Consider the following 18620-nt stretch of genomic DNA (forward strand, 5'->3'; position numbering starts at 1 on the left):
ACTCCATTTTTGAGGTGGAAAGAACTTTGCCAAGAAGGCATTGACTAGCTTTTCCCATGAGTCCAGGCTTTCTTTAGGTTGTGAGTCCAACCATGTCCTAGCTCTGTCTCTTACAGCAAAAGGGAATAGCATAAGTCTGTAGACCTCAGGGTCAACCCCATTAGTCTTGACAGTGTCACAGATTTGCAAGAACTCAGCCAAAAACTGATGAGGATCTTCCAATGGAAGTCCATGGAACTTGCAATTCTGTTGCATTAGAGAAACTAATTGAGGCTTAAGCTCAAAGTTGTTTGCTCCAATGGCAGGGATAGAGATGCTTCTCCCATAGAAGTCGGGAGTAGGTGCAGTAAAGTCACCCAGCACCTTCCTTGCATTGTTTGCATTGTTGTTGTTTTCGGCTGCCATGGGTTCTTCTTCTCTAAAGGTTTCTGTTAGGTCCTTGGAGAGTTGTGCCTTAGCTTCTCTTAGCTTTCGCTTCAAGGTCCTTTCAGGTTCAGGGTCAGCTTCAACAAGAATGCCTTTGTCTTTGTTCCTGCTCATATGAAAGAGAATAGAACAAGAAAATGTGGAATCCTCTATGTCACAGTATAGAGATTCCTTGAGGTGTCAGAGGAACAGAAAAATAGAAGAAAGAGGTAGAAGAATTCGAACTTAATCAGATAGAGTTCGAATTGTGCATTGAGAAGGAGTGGTACTCCATAAAATAGAAGGATGTGGGAGGAGGGAAGGTAATTTTCGAAAATCAAGTAAAAGAATTTGAAAACCTTTTGAAAAACATTAATTAGTTTTCGAAAATAAGAGTGGGAAAGAAATCAAGTAATTTTTGAAAAAGATTTTGAAATTAGAAGTCAAAAAGATTTGATTGAAAACTATTTTGAAAAAGATGAGGTTAAGAAGATATGATTGGTTTTAGAAAATATATGATTGGGAAGATATGATTTGAAAACAATTTTAAAAAGATTTGATTTAAAAAAAAAATAATGACTTGTCTAACAAGAAAAGATATGATTCAAACATTAAACCTTTCTCAACAGAAAAGGCAACATACTTGAAATGTTGAATCAAATCATCAATTGATGGCAAGTATCTTTAAAAAAGGAAAGAAATTGATTTTGAAAACATTTGATTGAAAAGAATAGATTTGAAAAAGATTTGATTTTGAAAAACTTTGAAAACTTGAAAAAAATTGGTTTGAAAACAAAATCCTCCCCCTTGTGCCATCCTGGCGTTAAACGCCCAGAATGGTGCACATTCTGGCGTTTAACGCCCAAAACTATACCCTTTTGGGCGTTAAACGCCCAACCAGGTGCTCTGGCTGGCGTTTAAACGCCAGTCTGTCCTTCTTCACTGGGCGTTTTGAACGCCCAGCTTTTTCTGTGCAATTCCTCTGCTGTATGTTCTGAATCTTCAATTCTCTGTATTATTGACTTGAAAAGACACAAATTAAAAATATTTTTGGAATTTTAATAATGAGGAATAATCAAAATGCAACTAATAACAATGCATGCAAGACACCAAACTTAGCAGTTTGTATACTGCTGACACTCATGAGAATGCATATGAGACACACAAAACACTCAAGTCAAGAGAATTTAAAGATTAGAGTAAGAAATCATCAATAACATCTTGAAGATCCTTAAGACACATGAATGAATGCATGCAATTGACACCAAACTTAAAATGAGACACTAGACTTAAACAAGAAACATAAAATATTTTTGGTTTTTATGATTTTGAAATTTTTTTGGATTTTTTCGAAAATTAAGTGGACAAGAAAATAAAGGTATCAAAATTCTTAATGAGAATTCCAGGAATCATGCAATGTTAGTCTAAAGCTTCAGTCTAAAGGAATTAGACATGGCCAGCCAAGCTTCAGCAGGACATTGCATTCAAGAGCTAAATTGATGAAAATCAATCAGCTTTGGTGATGATAAGAACATCACCTTGAAACACTAGAATTCATTCTTAAGAACTCTGAAGAAAAATACCTAATCTAAGCAACAAGATGAACCGTCAGTTGTCCATACTCGAACAATCCCCAGCAACGGCGCCAAAAACTTGGTGTGCGAAATTGTGATCACTACTTTTCACAACTCAAATAATCCCTAGTAATGGCCCCAAGAACTTGGTGCTCAATACCATGGCATAAACACAACTTTGCACAACTAACCAGCAAGTGCACTGGGTCGTCCAAGTAATAAACCTTACGCGAGTAAGGGTCGATCCCACGGAGATTGTTGGTATGAAGCAAGCTATGGTCACCTTGTAAATCTTAGTCAGGCAGACTCAAATGGGTATAGTGATATACGAATAAAGCATAAAGATAAAGATAGAGGTACTTATGTAATTCATTGGTAGGAGCTTCAGATAAGCGTATGAAGATGCCTTCCCTTCCGTCTCTCTGCTTTCCTACTGTCTTCATCCAATCCTTCTTACTCCTTTCCATGGCAAGCTTATGCAAGGGTTTCACCGTTGTCAGTGGCTATCTCCAATCCTCTCAGTGAAAACGTTCCTATGCTCTGTCACAGCATAGGCTAATCAGCTGTCGGTTCTCGGTCAGGCCGGAATAGAATCCAGTGATTCTTTTGCGTCTGTCACTAACGCCCCGCCTGCTAGGAGTTTGAAGCACGTCACAGTCATTCAATCATTGAATCCTACTCAGAATACCACAGACAAGGTTAGACCTTCCGGATTCTCTTGAATGCCGCCATCAGTTCTCGCCTATACCACGAAGACTCTGATCTCACGGAATGGCTGGCTCGTTTGTCAGGCGAGCACTCGGTTGTCAGGCGATCAACCATGCATCGTGTATCAGGAATCCAAGAGATATTCACTAGAGCCTTGGTTGCTTGTAGAACAAAAGTGGTTGTCAGTCACCTTGTTCATAGGTGAGAATGTTGATGAGTGTCACGGATCATCACATTCATCAAGTTGAAGAACAAGTGATATCTTGGACAAAGAACAAGCGGAATTGAATAGAAGAACAATAGTAATTGCATTAATATTCGAGGTACAGCAGAGCTCCACACCTTAATCTATGGTGTGTAGAAACTCCACCGTTGAAAATACATAAGAACAAGAGTGATCATTGGTTTCGGCCCCAGAGAGGGAACCAGAAGAACCAAGATGAAAATACAATAGTAAAAGGTCCTATTTATAGGAAACTAGTAGCTTAAGAATTACAAAGATAAGTAAATAACATAAAAATCCACTTCCGGGCCCACTTGGTGTGTGCTTGGGCTGAGCAATGAAGCATTTTTGTGTAGAGACTCTTCCTGGAGTTAAATGCCAGCTTTTATGCCAGTTTGGGCGTTTAACTCCCATTTTGGTGCCAGTTCCGGCGTTTAACGCTGGGAATTCTGAGGGTGACTTTGAACGCCGATTTGGGCCATCAAATCTTGGGCAAAGTATGGACTATCATATATTGCTGGAAAGCCCAGGATGTCTACTTTCCAACGCCGTTGAGAGCGCGCCAATTGGGCTTCTGTAGCTCTAGAAAATCCACTTCGAGTGCAGGGAGGTCAGAATCCAACAGCATCTGCAGTCCTTTTCAGTCTCTGAATCAGATTTTTGCTCAGGTCCCTCAATTTCAGCCAGAAAATACCTGAAATCACAGAAAAACACACAAACTCATAGTAAAGTCCAGAAAAGTGAATTTTAACTAAAACTAATAAAAATATACTAAAAACTAACTAGATCCTACTAAAAACATACTAAAAACAATGCCAAAAAGCGTATAAATTATCCGCTCATCAACTTCTATGACATATTCTCTCCTATTTGTGAAGCATAACACTATTCAAGTCCTACTCGCTACTATATGTATGTTTGACTTAGAGCTCGAACATCTTGATGTAAAAACAACATTCTTGCATGGTGAGCTAGAAAAAACGATCTATGTGAATCAGTTAGAAAGATTTATAGATCTTGAGAAGAAAGATCGTGTTTGCTGCTGAAGAAGTCACTGTATAAATTAAAGCAATACCTAAGATAATAGACTCTAATATGATAACTACATCTATTCTAAGGAGCTTTAAGATGGTTTGCAAATTTATCTATTGTTGTATGTTGATGATAAGTTAATTGCAGCTAATGATAAAGTTGGAATTAGTATGTTAAAAGTTCAGTTGGAAAAAGAATTTGAGATAAAGGACTTGCCTACAGCAAAAAAAAAATTATGGGAATGGAGATTCATAAGGTGAAGCATTGTGGTAGGTTGTGTTAAAATAACAATGTTACATTACAAAAGTGTTACAATGCTTAAATACGGATCAAGCTAAATTGGTTGGAGCTTCGTTAGCTACCCATCTTAAGTAATCCTCAAAGAACTGTAAAAAAACTGAAGAGGTAGAGCTTATGTCTCGTATACCATATTCTAGTGCTATTGACAATATTATGTAACAGCCACAAATATAGCATGCAATAATGGTACTCGTCTTACGACATCAAATACCTCAAAATCTTCAACAAATTACAAGAGAACACTAATAGCGAGAGTTTCGAAATAGAAATACTTATTGTAATCTAAAATGAACAAAGGAATGGAGCAACAATAATCCCGATGGCCCTCATCGACAAGAACAGAACCTGCCAAAAGCAACGAAAACTAGGGTGAGGCGGAACAGCAACTCAATAATGACGAAAAATCTCAGCAGTAACTGCAGCAATAACGCAGTGACAACAACATCCCGGAAATCAAAAGAATGGAAACCAAAACCAAAAACACCCTTACCAGCAGTAGTAGCGCTAACTCAGCCAGTTCCGATAGCATTTCCCAGCGACCACAGTGGCATTTTCTAGCGACAGAGGCGCGGCTACAGCTACGGTGGTGGCAGACGCCTCCCCTTCATCGCGTTTTCCTCTCCCTCAACTCAGTTCAACGACAGTGATGGTCCCCACCCCACGACAGTGATGGCGACGGCAGCGGCCTCCTTCCTCCTCGCATTTTGCCTCCCTCTCTCGAGCTCTTTCTACTCCCTCAATAATGGCGATGGCGATACTCTCCAGTGGCGGTGACACATGGCTTGACGGCGCTCTCTCTCTCGCACGTCTTCTTCCTCCTTCCCGGCGACAACGACGGCGATACGTGATGGTGGCTCAATGGACAAAAAGTTTATGGCAATGGGTTGGCTCATTGGTTTGGCGGCGACGGCAACCTTCCTATCTGTCGGTGACGTTCTTCTTCTTCTGTTTCTCTCCTCTCTCTCGGTTGTGTGTGTGTTTGTGTATAGTTAGGGTTATGCTTCTGATTTGGGAGAAGGGTAAGGGTAGGTTAGTAATTTTTAATAAAAATATGGGTAATATAGTAATTGTAAACTAATTTTAATCCAAAAAAATTATCTTTAAAGAAAATACTATTTATTCATCAATTTACAAATTATTTTCAAATAAATACTCAAATTTTAAAATTAGAGGTAATAAAATAAATTTTCTTTAAAATAATAAATAAATATCATAATCTAATTTCTAAAAATCCGGAGTTAGACAGTGAACATGACATGCCCCATATGGAATGTCTTCAAAACTAGAGTAAAGGATGGCGCAGGAGGCATCCCACGTTAGCGATGAGAAGAAGACTTGCCCTGGGCTGACGTGGCCACATCCCACGCCTTCGAGCCTCGGTGCAAGGGTGAAGAAGCTGGTGTGACTGGGCGTTCCCAAGTGGGACGTCTTCGAGCCTGAAAGCTTGGGCGTGGAGTGGGCCTGACCCACATCCCACTCGTGTGATGGAGGAAGGCTTGGGGGATACTGGGACTTGGCCCAGCATGCCACGTCTCACATGCCCTTGGTGTTGTATGAAGTGGACGTGGGGTTGGCGTGGCCAATGTTCTATGTCTCTGTTATTAACAAAATATTTCTTATTCTCTGTTTCTGCTTCCTCTTTGACTTGAGTAGCTTTCTCAGTTTGCCTCTATTATTAACAAAATCTTCAACAATCTCCTGCAAAACATATAAAGTAGAACACTCAAAGTATCTCTTGATTAAAACACAAGAGAAATTGCAATCAATCACTATCTTTATTAACATAATTAACTAGAAAACTATTAAATGATGCTCATGCATCAGAAGGCAATACATGTCCCTGGATATCGCATAGCCGTTGCAGCTGGTGTCAGTATTTTACAATTGTAGGTCTCATACTTCAGATGATTTGTCTGAAAAATGGGCATGATGATAGATGATAAGAAGACTATTAACACATGGTCATTAATTGAATACGAAAATAAATTTATATTAGAATATGTTATTTTATACTAAACCCTGGTGGACTTGTATTAATTTTGGAGTGGATGTAAAAGGGTGGATTTCATGTGGATTGGGCGAAATAGTTAAAAAATATGAATAAATTCGGGCTGTTAGTAGTGCACAGAGATACAAATGTTTTTTTTTTAATTAAAATGGTTAAGTGATAAATTTGTTATAAACAAAGAGTTTAACAAAAAATGGGACTAAGAAAAATAAATAAATATTCATAGATGTTATTTGTCATGGTAGAACTTATGACACATTGGAGAAGACATGAATGTATAGTAAATCCTAAATTCCAAACCCTAAACACTAAATTCTAAATTATATACTCTTAACATTAAATCCCAAAATTTAAAATTATAAACCCTAAGTCATAACCCCATTACCCTAAATCACAATCCATAAACCCAAAATTTTAAATCCTAAACCCCTCAACACTAAAACTTAAATCCTAAATCCTAAACCTTAAGAATTATTCACTTAATGACTAACATAACAATCAAAACAATTCATCCCTATATTACCTTTCCATCTTTACCTAATGCAACCACATAAATGTATTCTCATACCAACAACTTCATAAGCAAATATGACTTACAATATCTAATCATGCCTTTAAAATTAACCTTTGTTGTCATCTCCAATTAACATTTCTTTATGATTTTTTTGGATTTTCGTGTAAGTCTTCATAATTTATTAATAACTCTAAATTTTCAGGTATACTCAGCAACAGACATGTCTCCCTGCATCAATTGCATCAATTTTATTTTCCTAAGATCACGAATTAACCTAAGGAAGTACTTCTTATAAAATTCTTCCATGAAAACATCCCAAGAAATTTCACTCTCATCTTGTTGCAGTTGTCAGTGTATCCCTACCACTAATACTCAACTCTCCCTTCTAGCATATAAGTTGCAAACTCTACATGCTGTGCTTGCAGCAACCTCTCAATGCCTTGGAACTAGTTATCAGCTTCATTCACAACAATAGTCTCCTTAAACTTTGGAAGATTCACTTTTAGAAAAGTGGCAACGGTCATAGGTTTGCCAGGTTGCATTACATCAACATTGTCATTTTTGTTATTCTCTTTGTTACCGTTTCCGTTCCTCACTTTCATACGCTCAACGGCCCTAGTAGCAGCTGTAGCTGCCTCTCGCACAGCCTCAACCGCGGTGTTCATCGTGGCCATAAAGGTTTTCTCTTTCCTCGTCTGATTATCACTAGAATTTACTCCTCTAGCGCTTTGTCTCCGTGAACTCATCATGGTTCTGTTTACACCAAACAATCATTATTAAGGTGATTAGTGTTAACAATTCAAGTCAAGTATGAACATTTCTAAAATGAATACACAAAGACGATCATGCAACACATATCATAGAGATATCCTATCAGCATGAGACACATAGTAGAGTATACAATGAAGTATGAGTCATTCCACTCTCCAGGCTCTGCTAAGGATGAACTGCTCTAATACTAAATTACAATGACCAAACTTATAGCATGTCATGATCACACTAGAAGCTAAGGGTTAATAACTCGCTTCCCTTAAACTTTAGCTGTTATTTATTATATGAGCCTGATTCGTTGTTAAAACATAGTTATTTTGCGGGTAATTCTTTTTTGAAAATGTTTGGTCTAACAAGCAGAACATACCACATAAAATCATAAATAATAATAGATAAAGCAGTTATAAACAACTACACACATATATACATCTCGTATTGGTCAACAGTACTCGGTCATCTAACCCTTAGCAGTGGACAGATCTTAGTTATGACACCATAGAAGTAGCTAGTTAATATAACTAGACTACAAAAGCGAGGGGACTATATTCTAGGTCTCCAAAATTTGGGCCAAGCTGGACCCTATTAATAGCCAGAATATCATCTACTACTCCTCTACACGAGCACCCGTCATCATTGGGCAACCCACTGGTATTCCATCATGTAGCCACGTTGGAGGAAACTTGTACGGATGATCCAAACTAAAGTCGGGGTGTAAAAAGCGACCGATCTCACAATATAGACAAATAGAAAATAGACAAATAGAAATGAGGCTCACCCTAAATTCAGAAGACTACCTAGTTCATGGAAAAGAACTCCCATCTCCATCTGTGGGAAAATGATTGGGGTAAAAACTTGGAAGTCCTTAGTAAGGTCGGGGTGGTTAGTTAAGTTTATTAATCTTTTGTTATTACCAGACAATAGAGCATAGCAGAAAATACAAGAGAATAACACACAAATAGTATAGAAAATAGAATACAAACAAAGAAGCATACATTCATACAAAAGCATAACAGAGAAAGATGCACAACCAAGTATGATTCATATCTGTCCTATGCAGGCCATAAGCTCATGTGTCGGTTGATTATCCGCAACCCGACATTACCTAGGAACAAGTCCTAGATATGGCTTTCCTGTTGCATCAGTTGCATACCAGTCTTATGGCTGAAGCCTTATCAATTGACTTTAAGTCTAATGGCCGGAGCCACGTCAATTGACTTGAATATGCGTACCCCTAGAAAACATTTCTCAGTTGTAGACGTCCCCACTTATATTTTTTTTTGTAAACTTCTTTTAGTTTCTTTCTCTATTTTACTTTCTTAGCCACTCCTTTTAGTTATCAGTTCTCAATTTCTAGTTCCGGTTATTAGATGGCTTTGTCCTTTCTTTGATCTCTTTTAATATCTTAAATTAATCTTTACCTTCTTCTTTTATCTCATCTTAGGTCTTTTATGAAGAAAATTATGAGATTTTGAACTTTAAATTGTCTTCCTAAGGATTCTAAAAATTATTATTTTGCCCTCTAGTCCCTAGATGAAATTACCATTTTGCTCTTTGATTATTATAGTATTATTAATATTTTAATATTACCATTAATATAATAATATTTTAATATTATATCATTAAAACTTTTATTTAATTATATTTTAATCCTAAACTTTTCATAATTATACTTTGACCCCAAACTTTTATATATTTATATTTTAATCTCAAACCTTTTAATAATTATATTTTTGTCCCAATATTCATACATAATTACCAAAATATCCCTACATATTTTTTTCATGACCAAAATACCCCTTTATTTTTTATAAAATTCTCATTTTATCCTTGAATTTTTTTAAATACCCAAAATATCTCTAAATTTGTGAAATTACTTTTTTATCCTTGATCTTTTAATTAATTACTTTCATATCCTTAAAATAATTTCAACTGTTGGTTTCTTGCTCTCCAAGAAAACTAAATAGCCACCATGTTTTGTTTCATGGTTTTCACTTGATTTTTAACCCGTTTTCAAGCTTTTCGGTAACTGATTTTTATCAATTTCTTAGTGCAACCTTCCAACCACCAAACCACATGAAATTCAACAAGATTCAAGCTTAAAAACATCCACATTTAAGACAAAAATAGTTCAGTTTTCATGCTCCTCCATGAAACCGAATTGTCAAGCTTATAAATCACCAAAGTTTTACCAAAAACCAAACATAAATATTCAATTTCAAGCATCAAACATCAGTCCAGTAATCATGCAACAAGAACACAATCAACCATTAGTAAATTACCCAAACCTTACCTCTTAATTCAGCCACCAAAAACAGTTTTCTTAAGTGATTCCTAGCTCACTTTTTCACCTAGTTTTCAATCAAAACAAACTTTTAAACCATAGAACTCATGAATGCCAAATGTTCACATTGAATTTAGAAAGGATTTTCTTACCTTTCTCAAGCTGAAAATCACTTTTCTTGATGTACAAGGTTCCTAGATAAGATATTTCATGAAAAACATCAAAAATAACTAGTTTGGCCATACTCCTTCATGGCCAAAAATTTCAAGAGGGAGGAATAGCCACGAAATCTCACCTTAACTTAGGAAAACTGGTATGGATGTATATGAGATGAAGAGAAGAACACTTTAATCAATTTGAATTTTCAGTGAGAATTTTAGGAAGCAATAGATCTAAGCTTGAAGTTTATACTTTCATGGTGTTTCTCTCAAGTTTTCTAGCTGAAGGAAGGATGGAGATGCTGCTGGAAACTTATCATAAAAGACTGTGTGGTATAAGGTGCCTAGTCACCAAAATTGGTTGTAAAATTATCTCAAAATGGAAAATTACTAAAGTTAGATGTATTAGAAGATAAGTAATAACACATCTAGAGATAAATATATGAGCTACTAGTATAAATAATACTAGTAACATGATCCTCTTGAAGATAAAAGATCTGTTGAGTTTGAAAAAAAAATATTTGATTAAAATCATGAACAAATATTATTAAAGAATTATTAATTGTTTATATAATTATGATTGTGCTTGTGTGAAAGAAAATAATTTTATAAACATGGCCCATGGAACAAATCATCAAGCCCACACTAACATAAATCTTGGTTTACTACAAGCAAACCAAATCTTATGATAGGCCTCTGAACAAAATAAAAATAAAGATGGCCCAAAATCCTTCCAAGCCCTATTCGATTACTGATTCCCACACTCTAAGAAACTTGGACCCCAAGTTCAATTCACTTTAATCTCACTTAGCTTCTACTGAAAGCCAAACACTTTCTTCTTTCTCCTCTCTCTCTCTCTCTCGATCACATCATTCAAAGAAGAAGAAAGAAGAAAATGAAAATTGCAAAGCTAGGTTATGGAGAAAGGGTAAAATGGTTGTTTTTAAATCTAAGCAAAGAAGAAGGGCTACAACCAAGAAGCTATTCTCTCGTGGTTTGAGAATGTCAAAACGGTTATTTTTCCTTTCGTTCTTCACCAAGGAACCATGAAGAAAATTACCAAGCCTCAAACTCAAATCAATCTACCATGAAGACAGTGGAGTCAAACATGATCAAAAGCTCATCAATGCTCAGAAACAAAATTTGGGGACAAATTCAAGCTCAACAGATGATATCAATGGAGCTTGAAGAAAATGGATGAGAGAGAAGGTAAGTTGCATGTCTCAGATTCAAATTTTTCTCTATCTCCTTTAACCAAGCCGCTGCAAACTCTGAAGATTGGAGAAGAAGACAGCATGGGGTTGAACTTTATCCAACCTTGAAAACTTCACTCTTCTATAATAAGGGAGAATAGTAAAGGTTGAAGGTAAGAGAGTAGAACTGAGCACATGGTTCGGTTCTCATAGAAACCTAAGCTGGTTGAGTTCTTCTCCTTCATAGTTTACAAGTTGTATTTCTTTTTCTCAATTTAATCTGTTTGTGTCTCATTGAAAAAGGCAAACATGGTGAGATTTGTAAGAAAAATCCAATGAGAGGCAAATGACAGTGAGTTAAAACTAGGAGAAAAAGCCATAAGATGTCTCAAATTTTCTTTGTATATCTTTTTGTTTTGAGTCATGATCATGTGGGAATTTTTTAGCAAGTTGGGTTAGCACTTTACTGTTGAAAGCTAGGTTGAGTCCGAGTCAAATTCAGATTGGGTTAGAATCTGGATTTGTCCCAGATAGGATTGGGTAGATCCTAGGAAAGTATTGGTGTTTGTAATCTTGTGAAAAAGATAATGAAATTCTATCATGATTGTGATAGAGACTGGATATAGGCTACATTGCACTTAGTAGCTGAACCAGAATATATCTATGTGTCACTATATCTTCTCTTCTTGATTTCTATTTTAGGAGACAAAAAGTGGAGTCTCTTTACTTAACAGGAGGCAAAAGTAAAAATATCTCCTAAGATACTTTGATGAAACAAAAGTAATTTTTAGTAGCAAAGGAGACCAAGATTCAATCCCCCTTCTTTAGCCACTGATAACCATCAAGATCTATGATAAAGCATTAGCATAGCAAAGTTTACTGAAGAGTATCGGCATTAGCTCGTGCCGGTAGATTTTGAGTCCAGTTATAATATTATTAAACTTATCTCTATTTTAACTAAAATGAGTAAAATAATAATATTATATTATTTTTCTCTCGAGATTCGGGTCTGCCTCATCGAACTGAGTCTAACCATGGAAATCAGAATTTGAAATTTCTAGCCAAGCTGGCTAAAAAATCGAGTTTTTTGCAACTTAGCCGACATGCTTAGCTCAGTAGAGGTGTGTACTTCATGATGATGCAGTGATGACACAATGGAGGTGTTTGCTTACCTAATAATGATGCAGTTGAGGTACTTGCTTTACTGAATTTCTCGAAAAATTTCATTTCTTCAGGAAAAAAAACTCTTGTTTTTTCGAGAACTAGGCTATTACACCCTGTTAATTTTATTTTTTTTCTTTTTCTAGAGTTATATTTTTATATTGGCCCCCTCTTAAGAATTACTCTAACTCTGCCCTGTTAATAAAAATATTTTGCATCACTTTTCTAATTAAAAATACTAAAACTTTAACACTCATTTTATACAATCCTTTAAATTAAAAAATTTCTACTACAAAAACCTAATATTTTAAAGTGTCAAATCTAACAATGCAACGAGTAAACCAGTTTCTATTATTTTATGCGAGAACAATTTTGTTTCAAAAGGTTTATCAAATAATATTAAACTTAACCCAAATTTTTTTTCTATCATTTAGTACTCATAAAACCATTTATACATACACACCTATAATTTTTACAAATTGCATTCTTTTTTTTTGGCCATGTAAATTGGATATTGTGATTAGACTAATACACATTAACAAAGAATAAACTTCCACTAACAAAAAAAAAAATTCATTCACACCGTAATGGCCCAGTGCTATAATTTTCACTAAAAAAAAGAACATCATTACATATTTTTTTCTCTTTTAGCCAACCAAAAACAAATTGTGGACAAATTAAAACACTACATGTGGATTATGTTTTTCACGTCAATAATTAATTTTTTTGGTTTTAAATATAAATCATATAAATGTTTTACTAAATCATCCTTATTCTTTAATAAAAATAAAAAATATTTTTTATTTAATTTTATAAAAAGACTTAAATATTCTTTTTTATATTAGACAAAAACTACCCAAATCCTTTTAATTTAATCAAAATTCAATTAGCTTTAGTTTTATAATTTTAAATATGAATCAATTTAAAAATTAAAACTAAAATACATTTCATTATTCATATACAATAAAAGATTATTTTACTTCTCATGAACCCTAATCTAATCTTTCTTATCCTTCTCATACCAAAAAGAAGAACATATCTTAAAAATTGTTCATCATCATTGTATACCATCCTTCTAATAAAAAACAATCTCACCCCTAAACTCCTACCCAAACAGCAGCATGCTATTTTCATCCTCTCCCTTCCTCGGAGCCGCGCTCCCTCTCCGTCGGTCTTCACGCATAGCAGAGCCGGGCAGGTAATAACCGGAGAACATTTGATCACCTTAAAAATTCTTTCGAAACTTGTGAGTAGGTAATAGACTATTAGTTTTTCCCAGACTTCTGTAGAAAAGAAGGTTCCGGATACTCGAAACACCGCGTAGATTGAACCAGAAAACTGTGAATTCCCTTGGTGATCTTGTACCCTTCACCAACAAGGTAATTTATTTTTTATGATTGAATTATGTTAGTGATCAAACATCATCATATGATTATTCATATTATAATCTTTTCAATTATAATCTTTTCAAAAGCGCATAGGCATAACAGCAGGTATCTGCATTTTGATCCAAAACAAAGCAGAGAAAGGTGGTGATCATTATGAAGCAATATACAGTTTCTACTTTGGTGACTATGGACACATTGTTGTTCAGGGTCCATACTTGACCTATGAAGACACATACCTTGCTGTCACAGGTGGTTCTGGAATCTTTGAAGGTGTTTCAGGCCAAGTCAAGCTTCATCAAATTGTGTACCCTTTTAAGATCTTTGTACACTTTAATTTCTATCTGAGCTTATTGTTGAAACTATTGAGCCTAACCCTTTTGTTCAGGCCTCTGATGCTGCTAAGAATCTTGAGCCACATGCTATAGTTCTTCGTTTTACTGACTGATAAACTTTAGGCTCTTATTCTTATTTTTTTTATGTTGTGGCTAGCTATAGTTATGAATAATAAGTGGGGCGGCTATGATGTAGTTGGTGGATGGTTGTTATGTATGAAAAGCTTGATCATTTGAACTCTTTTTAATAAGAAATTGATCAGAATTGCTTTTGTTTTTAGTTAATATTTTGTTGAGAAAATTTTATATCAAAAGTTCTTCCATGTGATGTTGATAATTGTTATGTGACACTGTTGAGTTTATCTTTTGTTTATTATCATAAAGCTATGAAGAGTTGACCACAAATAAGGTTTACTTTATGTAATTGTTAAATTATGGGTAGCTTAAAGGCTTATTTGAATGTTGACACAAATAAATAAATAAAATTAGATTATTTGTATGGAATTGTAGTGATGACATTCTTAGTGGACTAGCAACTGGGTTGTGCATGCTGATGGATAAAACAACCTGTGACATGAAAGTTTCCAATAATAGTCATGATATCAGGTTTTTTTTTTTTATGTCACATTTTGTAAAGATGTCCAATTAGAACCCCATTTAAGAAATTGATGCTACATTGAAAATGCTCATATTTTCACATTTGAAAAAACAGATAGGCTTTAGACCAAAACAAAGGGAAAAGAGCTGGGCAATATAATTCTATCTTGGGACCAAAAATTAAAAATATCAAGCTTTTGTTTATCTTGATAAATTATGGTTGATATGCTGCTGATATTTATTTTGTAATTTGCATTATTATCATCATGCACCATAAGCTGCATTGTGCTCAACTGCTCATATGCTAGAGTAACATGTTTAAGATAAAATTCATTCACTAATTTTATCTGAAAATTTACCCTATTGTTGGGTAAAGCAAGAGTATTTTATCTCCATAAAAAAAAAGCACCCTTCTTCCGAGATATATAAATGTAAAATATGTCAACTAACATGAATAGTAGAATATTTTAAAATTTGGTAAAAAATTTTTAGGCTGAGTAGCACATGATTCCAATACACAGGATTGGTACAATCTGTAATGTTTTCTTTTATAGGGTAGATCAAACAAAATGGTTGTACCAATGAAACATAGTAAGTGTACTGCATCTGATCTGAGACCATTCACAACAGTCAAAAACCAACATTTGATGAATCATTAATTAATAATAGTCTGTTCTATAATAAATGACAGTGAATCAATGACACTAGTGAAGACTGAGGAGTAGTAACACCAACAACAATAATAGGCTGCTTTATGGTATGCTTTTTTGTTCCTCTGTGTTCTGATCTGACGTATAACTCTCTTGAACTTATTGTTGCAATTGATTCTCAATTCTCATCACAACATGCTCCAATCTATAAGGAAAAGATATATAATACTTTGTCATAAGTGCATGATCTACCTTATTTTGTCACCAACCCAACAATAGAATTGAAAAAAAATGCAGAATTAAATGGTAGGTGTGTTTTAAAAGATAAATAATCATAGCTTGACTCATTATGTCTTTAAATAATTCTCAGTGCTGATATAATTATTACCAGGCAGGTAGGGGTGTGTTTTTTTTGGTCAGGTAGATTGAACAACCCCCAATCCTAATCCCAATCCAAATTCTTCCAGAATTTCTCAATGATCATGGTCTATTTACTCAAACATGTTGAAGATATTGGTTAAAAGAAATTTTAATAAAAAAGCTTGATTTCTCATAGATGTCCCTCCCTGACCCCGAGGTTGTAACTTTACATTTAATTAGTAGTAAATTTCAAAGGTGGCAACACTAAGAAAGAGTGTTTGAATTACAGTTTGATGGAAAAAGAACAATACAGGAATAGAAGACACGAAGCTAAAAGAGATGTTGCCATAATGTTGTACATCAAACAGACAATCCAAGTGCAGTTCTGATCAAGTGTACATTATGGAAAACAAAACAAGAAGGAAAATTGGTTGCCCGCACGCGAGTAGGCGACAGCAAGAGTTTTAGCCTGACAATTGTGAGAGAGAGAGAGACGTTCTTTGAGAGAGATGTAAGAAAACCCAGAAAAGATGAAGAACACTAGAATCGTTCTTTTGAATATTTTTTGTTCTTTAGATGTGTTCTTTTTTTTTTTTTTTTTTTTGTATGAATGAACATATGAAATTAGGATTTATGGAAGAGTATAAGCATGATTGATTGTACATGAATAATCAATTAGATGTTGTTTTAAATTTAAAGTTAGTTAAATTTAAAATTTTGATTAATTTAAATGAATAGTTTTTGTCCAATATAAAAAAGATATTTAGGTCTTTTTATAAAATTAAATAAAAATATATTTTTATTTTTACTAAATTATAAGGATATTTTGGTAAAAGTATTGATATGATATATATATATTTTTAAAATAACTGCTGACGTAGATAATGTAATCCACGTAGTATTTTATTATTTGTTCACGTTTTTATTATATCGGTACGTATGAATTTATCATCGTACCGTAGCAAACACCAAAACATGAAATCTTCAACAAAAAAAACCCAAAATTATAATGACTTTTATTAAGGGCCACTTTGAATAAACAATTTAATTGCCGAAAAACCTTAGCTCAGGTGGCATTCCACCCCCTCTCCACCACTAAAGTCTAGAGTTCAAACTCTAGAGGATACATTTGAGGGAAAAAATGTGATAAGTGTGTGAGTGTGTGGGTGTGTTGTGTACCTAGCATTTTGAACCCATTTTAGTTGGCGGGGCGGGCCGGTCTGCCTCGTTTATGGGGCGAGGCGGGGCGGTCCGCTTTGCCACCCCTACCTAGAATTGGGGATTGTCCAATGACAAAAAAAATTTAATTAAATTTTTTTGAAAAAGAAAATATGAAAACTTATAGTAAAAGTAACTTATAAATAAAAAAAGTGCTTGATTTACTCTTTAGTCATAAAAGTGTTTATTTTAAAAGAAAAGTGATAAAAAAAACCTTTTATTATAGGAGAAGTTATTTTTTTAACTTCTCCATAAGCACTTTTAATAACTTTTTAGAAAGTCACAAGTTATATTTAAAAATTGTACCAAACATTAACGTTATAACTTTTCATAACTTTTCATAAGTTATAAGTTAAAAAAAAGTTACTTATAAACTTATCCAAATCTTAAAACTAATATTCTGAAAATGGAACCGGACCAGCCAATTCGACAAGATTAACTAAGAACCGGTCCTTTGGCCGATTTAATAGATATAATAAACTGTCCTATAGAAAATTGGTAGCAGAGCCTGCCGAACATGCAGTTAACCAGTAAACTGTCAGAATTGGCCAGATTTTTAAGAGATTAATCAGTTCAGATTTAAAAAAAAAAAACTATCCCAAAATGAGCCTATTTCAATTTTTGAAAAAAAAAACCCTCTTTCTCTCTCTAACTTTATGCCCAATCAGTAGCAGCAGCCAGCACCCAGTCCCACCATCGCCGAACTCTTCTCTCCAACTAGAGGGTGACGTTTTCGTCGAAAGTGATAGATAGATGATGATCATTATTTTGTACAATTCGAGAAAAAATTTAGATTTCTAATGCAAGTTATTTTTTTTACAACAAAAATATGTTTTCTATTTTTTTATTTTTAGTATTTTACATTTTTTTCAGGGAGTGTCCATGGATAAACATAATGATAAATGAATTTTTTTTTTGAGAGTTTTAAGAACAAATAAATACTTTTTCTTTGTGTCATTTATTTTACCAATTTAACTTTTTTGGTGACTAAACAGAAAAGAAAGAAAAAAAAGAGACAAAACCAAATTAATTGGCTAGGGTCATATCTAAATCTAGTAGATGTTGAGGCTCACTCTATGGTTGGCTCCAATTCGAGTGAATGTCCGCGTCAGAAGCAGCTGCTTTAGCCATACAATCTGCAACACTATTTGCAATCCTCTGAATTAAAAGAATAGAGACTCTCAAATTCCAATTCATAACCTCCTGTATATGCTTTGCCAAATCCCATTCCGGAATATCCTTACCAAGCATTCTTTGGTTTACCAAGAAAAGAGCTTCTAAACAGTCTGATTCACAAATAACCTCACGAAATCTACTCTCCCAAGCAAGAAGTAAACCTCTCCAAATTGCATACAATTCAGCAAAAAAAACACTGCACACTTCGACTTTCCGAGTGCAACTTTTCAACCAACATCCATCAGGATTGCGAATGATACAACCAAAACCAACATAGCCAAAAGGAGCAAACCAACTAGCATCACAATTCAATTTAACAGAATGAACTGGAGGTGGAACCCAATGCAAACAAAGTGAAGGAGGAGACAAAGATTGATGCATAGCAAAAATAGTGTGAAACTCCCTTACTGAACTACGAATCAAACTCACCACTTACCAATTTAACTTAGTTTTGAGAAATTTTATTTTTATTAATATTTAAAATTTAAATTGAAAATATTAGTAGATTTGTAATACTATTATAAAAGATAATTAATAATAATTATGGTTGGTAAGATAATTTTTAAAATTT

At 34.4% G+C, this 18620-nt stretch overlaps 1 pseudogene; it reads left to right on the top strand.

The window, feature by feature from the left end:
• Window positions 1-11171: 11171 nt before the first annotated feature.
• Window positions 11172-14161, top strand: LOC130939615 (allene oxide cyclase, chloroplastic-like; annotated as a pseudogene).
• Window positions 14162-18620: the final 4459 nt, after the last annotated feature.

Source organism: Arachis stenosperma, chromosome 7 (genome assembly GCF_014773155.1).
Source record: "Arachis stenosperma cultivar V10309 chromosome 7, arast.V10309.gnm1.PFL2, whole genome shotgun sequence".
NCBI classification, from domain to species: domain Eukaryota; kingdom Viridiplantae; phylum Streptophyta; class Magnoliopsida; order Fabales; family Fabaceae; genus Arachis; species Arachis stenosperma.